The following is a 6,934-nucleotide window of genomic DNA, read 5'->3' as shown; positions in this document are numbered from 1 at the left end:
AGGGACAGAGCCATTGTTAGCCAGAGAAGGAAATATCTGTAAACCATTTGTTTTCAGAATTAGGAGAAGATTCACAGCTGTTTGGGGAGTGGTAACAAGGCCTGTCCTTTGTGGAGGTGTTTCCCTGGGTCTGTCCTACTTACACCTCACCCATGACTACCTCTGGGCTATCGGCATGCTGAGGTGGGTGGAGGGTCAAGTCTCGTCCCTTTACAGTCATGCCATCCGCACCTCATTTGGCCACATACCTATCTGGAGTCGTCCCAGCCCAGGCCCAAGGGGAGCAAAGATGCCTATATGTGACTTCAGGTCCCCTGGACATGGTGAAGAAGGGCCAAGCTACCTGTTTCCCAATTCCCAAGCTGCGGAAGCTGAGCATAAGTGACACAGTGGCTCTAACCACTAAGTTCAGATGGTGTTTTGCAGCAGCTCACCAGAACATCTTGTAATTGCTATTCAGACCCAGTAGGCAAAATGTGCCTGGATGCCTGGGAGCATTGGCTCATGGGATGCACGTGGGGTAGGCCACCTGCCATGGACCCCCTGGAGTGAGGGAGTGAGGGTGGGTGGGATTTGTGGATCAAGATGTCCTGTTGCCCCCCAACCTGTCCTTCACCTGGGGTGTCATGATGTCGTGAGTGTTCACACAGTTCATAGTTCCTGCCTCTGAGGTCAACAACGACAGTGTCACTGTTACAGGAAGAGGCTGCTCAGCCCATTGGGCTGTGTGTGTCCTGGTGCCCAAGTCCTCACAGCCTCCTTAGAGCCAGTGACTCTGGGCCTGTGTTATTGGTGAAACCAGGGCCACAACAACTGCAAGGTTGGAGCCTGCCTGCGCCTTGGACTTTAAAGACACATGTTCCTTCTCTGTATTTAGTGTCCATGGCATTCTGGGCCTCGAGCCTCCCGCCACTCATAATCCACCTCCTTCTCCCAAACCATTTCTGGAACCTTCTATGACTCCCATCAACCACAGGATAGCACTGAACATGCTCGGAGTCACAGGGTCAGACATGAACCCCCATACCTGGCCCTCAGCCATGGGCCCACTAGGGCACTGTCCTCTGGAAATAGAAGTGGGAAGGTGTGACTTCCTATCCAAATGGGGTCCATAGAAGGATGGCACAGCTACCAGCCACCTTGGGTCATTTCTGGCCCTCCCCTGTGGCTCAGGCTTGTCCTGCCCCTTCCCACAAGCAGACGGACAATGTTTATTTGCATCAGAGAACACATGTATTTGTGGGAGAATCACTGTGAGAGGCAACTGCAGGGTCAAAAGGCTCCCAAATTGTTCTCCCCAGGGCTCTAGTTTCCTGAGTGATCACAGAAGCCACCCCACTCCAGGCTGGGAAGAATCAGCTCACCTAGGGTAAATAGTATTTAGCCTGACCTGTGGTGGCGTAGTGGATAAAGCGTCGACCTGGAAATGCTGAGGTCGCCGGTTCGAAACCCTGGGCTTGCCTGGTCAAGGCACATACGGGAGTTGATGCTTCCAGCTCCTCCCCCTTCTCTCTCTCTGTCTCTCCCTCTCCTCTCTAAAATGAATAAATAAATAAATTAATTAAAAAAAATAGTATTTAAATCTATCTCTGCCAGGCTTTTGCCCAAGCTGTGCCTCCTATCTGGAAATCCTTCCCCCTTTTCTGTTGGGCAAACCCACAAACCATCCTGTATGCCCGTAAACTGTTCCCCCCCACCTCCTCTCCCCATTCCCCCCTCCAGGTGGAGGAAGTCTGGCCCAGCTTCATTAGTCATTAGCCCACTGACAGGGAGCAGTTTCATTTCATCTGTACCTACCACCACCAATGTTATCAGATAAAAGGCAGATGCCCAGTAACTGAATTTCATATAAGCAATGAATACTCTTTTTTTATATATAGAGAGACAGACAGACAGACAGATAGGAAGGGAGAAAGATGAGAAGCATCAACTCGTATTTGCATCACTTTGGTTGTTCATTGGTTGCTTCTCATATGTACCCTGACGGGGGCTCCCCCAGAGCCATGACCCCTTGCTCAAGCCAGAGACCTTGGGCTCAAGCTAGCAACCTTTGGGCTCAAGCCAGCAACCACGGGGTCATGTTGATGAGCCTGTGCTCAAGCTCGCAACCTTGGGGTTTCGAACCTGGGACTTCAGTGTCTCAGGTCGACCAAAGCTCTATTCGCCACACCACCACTGCTTAGTCATGAGTACATTCTTAGTATAAGTCTGTCCCTAATGTCACATAGGACGGATATGTTATAAAATGTATTTGTTTTCTGGAAGTCCCATTTAGCCAGCTTGTATTTTTACTTGCTAAATCTAGTCATCCTCCCCACTCCCCAAACTGTACCATTTCAAAATCGCTCCCTGGAATTATCATTTCATTCAGGAAATAGCTATTGAGTGACTTTTTTTTATTTTTTATTTTTTTTTACAGAGACAGAGAGAGGGATAGATAGGGACAGACAGGAATGGAGAGAGATGAGATGCATCAATTATCAGCTCTTTATTGTTAAACCTTAGTTGTTCATTGATTGCTTTCTCATATGTGCCTTGACCGAGGGCCTTCAGCAGACTGAGTAACCTCTTGCTCGAGTCAGTGACCTTGGGTCCAAGCTAGTGAGCTTTGCTCAAACCAGATGAGCCCGCACTCAAGCTGACAACCTCGAGATCTCGAACCTGGGTCCTCCGCATCCCAGTCCAACGCTCTATCCACTGCGCCATCGCCTGGTCAGGCGTGACTTTTTTTTTAATAAAATTTTTTGTTTCTGTTTTTTTTTAAAGACTTTATTCAACTTTCAGAGAGGAGAGAGAGGGAAAGAGGGAGAGAGAGAGAGAAGGGGGAGGAGCAGGAAGCATCAACTTCCATATGTGCCTTGACCAGGTAAGCCTGGGGTTTTGAACCAGTGACCTCAGTGTTCCAAATCTATGCTTTATCCCACTGCGCCACCACAGGTCAGGCTTGAGTGACTCTTTGATGCTGAATGACCAACAACTACATCTCCTGCTCCCCTTATTCAAATATACACAATTTCTTACAAAATTTATGAGCACATTGAAGAGAACATCATACCCATCTTAGAAAAGCCTAAAGGAGTTAGATTTGGTGCAACAGAATGTATGCCAAAGCTCGTAATTATTTATTTATTAAAGAGGAGGGGAGATAGTGAGACAGACTCCTGCATACGCCTCAACCAGGGTCCATCCAGCAACTCCCATCTGGGACCGACGCTTGAACCAATCAAGCCATGGGCTGTGGGAGGGAGAAAAGGGGGAAAGGGACGGAGAGAGAAGCAGATGCTCATTTCTCCTGTGTGCCCTGACCAGGAATTGAACCCTGGATGTCTATACACCGGACCAATGCTCTCTCTACTAAGCCATCCAGCCCTGGCTGTGACCAGCTCTTATGAGCAGGGCTGGGAGCTGTGCCCACAGCGCCCAGTCCAGGGCCAGGCACACAAGAGGAGCTCAATAAACACTTGTGTATGAATGAATGTTCCATGGTACAAAAACAAAACCCCTGGCCTGACCATGGTGGCGCAGTGGATAAAGCATCGACCTGGAAATGCTGAGGTCGCCGGTTCGAAACCCTGGGCTTGCCTGGTCAAGGCACATATGGGAGTTGATGCTTCTAACTCCTCCCCCCCTTCTCTCTCTGTGTGTCTCCCCCCCCCTCTCTGTCTCTCCCTCTTCTCTCTAAAATGAATAAATAAATTTAAAAAAAAATTAAAAAACAAAACAAAACCCCTGTCTGACCTGTGGTGGCGCAGTGGATAAAGCGTTGACCTGGAATGCTGAGGTCACCGGTTCAAAACCCTGGGCTTGCCTGGGCAAGGCATATATGGGAGTTGATGCTTCCTGCTCCTCCCCCCTTTCTCTCTCTCTCTCTCTCTCCTCTCTAAAATGAATAAATAAATAAAATTAAAAAAAAAAAAACCACTAAGCTTAAAAAAAAAAAGAAAGAAGCCTGACCAGGTGATGGCGCAGTGGATAAAGCGTCGGACTGGGATGCGGAAGGACCCAGGTTCGAGAACCCGAGGTTTCCAGCTTGAGCGCGGGCTCATCTGGCTTGAGTGGAAAACTCACCGGCTTGGACCCAGGGTCGCTGGCTCGAGCAGGGGGTTACTCAGTCTGCTGAAGGCCCGCAGTCAAGGCACATGTGAGGGAGCAATCAATGAACAACTGAGGTGTCGCAACAAAAAACTGATGATTGATGCTTCTCATCTCTCTCCATTCCTGTCTGTCCCTATCAATAACTCTATCTGATTCTCTCTCTGTCCCTGTAAAGAAAAAAACAAAAACAAAACCCTCCCACAGGTTCCAATTCCAACTTCCCAATCCCTAAGTGGGCCACACAACTTACCTTTCAGACCCTCTGTTTCTTTTTCAACAAAAGGGAAGTCATGAACCCTACTAGGGAACCCGGCTTAACTCCTAGGGCCTGATTGGTGCTGGGCCTCAATGGCCCCTCTTTGGGGCAAGAGAAAGGGCACAGGACCTTGGGACCTGAGTTCTGCCTTTTGTCACCTCCCAGTCATTGCCCCGAAGGAGGGCAGTGAGTCAGGGACAGAGGTGTGGGGCTGCTCTAGGATACTCGTCAATCTCTTTCTATGACCCTCTCAGCTCAGGGAATGCCTATGAATGCAAGTGCCATGGCTCTGGGTTTGAATCCAGACTTTGCTCAGGAGCTTCTATGTAATAATAGGAGAATCACACAGGCTCTCCAAGCCTGTTTCCCAATTTGCAACATGGTCATAAGAGCACTTTAGAGTTTTTGTACATCTAAATCTCAGCCCAGAGCAGGGTCTTGCACACAGACGCCCTCATGTCCTGCTTAGGAAGCAAAGGGAGAGCTGAACACTAGCCAGACCAAGGGGACCAATGGGACCTGCTTGAGTCTCAGGTGTCCTCCAGACTTCCAAGAAGGACTAAGGGTGCCACCGTGTGGCCGAGGCATGGACAGGGCCTGGCAGCTTCAGCCCCTCGTGAAGGGTGTCAGGTCTCCAGGGTTTTAATCTGAACCAGGTTCACCACCTTTCAGCCTCTCTGTCACCTCCTGGCACTGCATTACCAGTGCATGTGATTTTGTTTGTGGATTCCACCACCCCTGAGTCTGGCTCGCACCCAATCAGAGGCTCAATGAACAGCTAAACAGCAAATGAGAAAGACTGAACAAAGAAGGCCAGGGTTTCATAGGGTGACAGGAACTCTATGAGGTGATTGAACCTGCAACATTGGCACAGCAAGTTCCCAGCTACACTGCCTGGAGCTTTTTGCCTCCAAAAGGACAACAGGGTGTCACCATGCATACCTAGCCTCCCTGCCAGGGATTCACTCAGGTTCACAGGTTAGAGCCCCAGGTGCTGTAATGTCTGCCCAGCTCCAACCAGTGTCCCAAACTGCCCCACACATAATGCTTACACAGAAGTCTCTTCTATACCTTCGCACTTTCTAAACAACAAACGAGAGAGAATGTATAGAAAAGACGAGCGAACTGCAGAAACCCTGGGGGATAGGTCAGAAGGGCCATGAGCACCATTGCATATGTCCCCTTCCCCCTCTGTAGGGTAATAGGGGCTCTATCCAAGGGCTTTGACCTGCCTGCAAGGTCATATTCGAACAAAGAATAAGAGAAGGATTGGCCCTAGCTGGGTAGCTCAGTTGGTTAGAACATCATCCCAGTATGCCAAGATTGCGGGTTTGATCCCCAGTCAGGGCACATACAAGAATCAACCAATGAGGCCTGACCTGTGGTGGCGCAGTGGATAAAGCGTCGACCTGGGAATGCTGAGGTCGCTGGTTCGAAACCCTGGGCTTGCCTGGTCAAGGCACATATGGGAGTTGATGCTTCCAGCTCCTCCCCCGTCTCTCTCTCTCTCTCCCTCTCTGTCTCTCTCTCTCCCTCTCTCTCTCCTCTCTAAAATGAATAAATAAAATAAAAATTAAAAAAAAAATCAACCAATGAATGCATAAATAAGTAGAACAACAAATTGATGTTTCTTTTTGTCTGTCTGTCTCTCCCTCTCTCCACCTTTCTCTCCAGATAGATAGATAGATAGATAGATAGCAGGATCAATAGGGTGTCACCACACTCACCTGGCCTCCCCAACTGAGGCCACTCTGGCTCAGTGGGCCAGTGCCCCAAACACCTTCAGCTCCCACTGACTTCCCCAAACCACCTGGCAACTGCAGACGGTACAGAGACTGCTTCTATCTTAGGCCGTTTTCTCAATACTGGGAAGGAGAGCTATTTTGTTTAGTTCATATAAACAAACATAGAAACCAAACAAAATAAAATGACAGAATAGCTTTCAACTGAAGGAACAAGAAAAATCTTCAGAAAAAGATAAGTAGTTTGCCCGATTAAAGAATTCAAAGGAGCCTGACCAGGTGGTGGCACAGTGGATAGAGCGTCAGACTGGGATGCAGAGGACCCAGGTTCGAGACCTGGAGGTCGCCAGCTTGAGCGCGGGCTCATCTGGTTTGAGCAAAAAGCTCACCAGCTTGGACCCAAGGTCGCTGGCTCGAGCAAGGGGTTACTTGGTCTGCTGTAGCCCCACGGTCAAGGCACATATGAGAAAGCAATCAATGAACAACTAAGGTCTCACAACGAAAAACTAATGATTTGTGCTTCTCATCTCCATTCCTGTCTGTCTGTCCCTATCTATCCTCTCTCTGAGATAGACTCTCTCTCTGTCTCAAAAAAACAAACAAACAAAAAAAGAATTCAAAGGATATGCCGAAGAACAATGGACAGGACTGGCTTAAAACATTTTACTAAAGAAGTTATAGGTCTGGGCCCTGGCTGGTTGGCTTAGGTAGAGCGTCAGCCCGACGTGTGGAAGTTCCGGGTTTGGTTGCCTGCCAGGGCACACAGGAGAAACGCCCATCTGCTTCTCCCCCCCCCCCTCTCCTTCCTCTCTGTCTCTCTCTTCCCCTCCTGCAGCCAAGG

This window comes from Saccopteryx leptura, chromosome 1 (genome assembly GCF_036850995.1).
Source record: "Saccopteryx leptura isolate mSacLep1 chromosome 1, mSacLep1_pri_phased_curated, whole genome shotgun sequence".
NCBI lineage: Eukaryota > Metazoa > Chordata > Mammalia > Chiroptera > Emballonuridae > Saccopteryx > Saccopteryx leptura.
The sequence above is the reverse complement of the archived record's forward strand: the minus strand, read 5'-3'. Positions refer to the sequence as shown.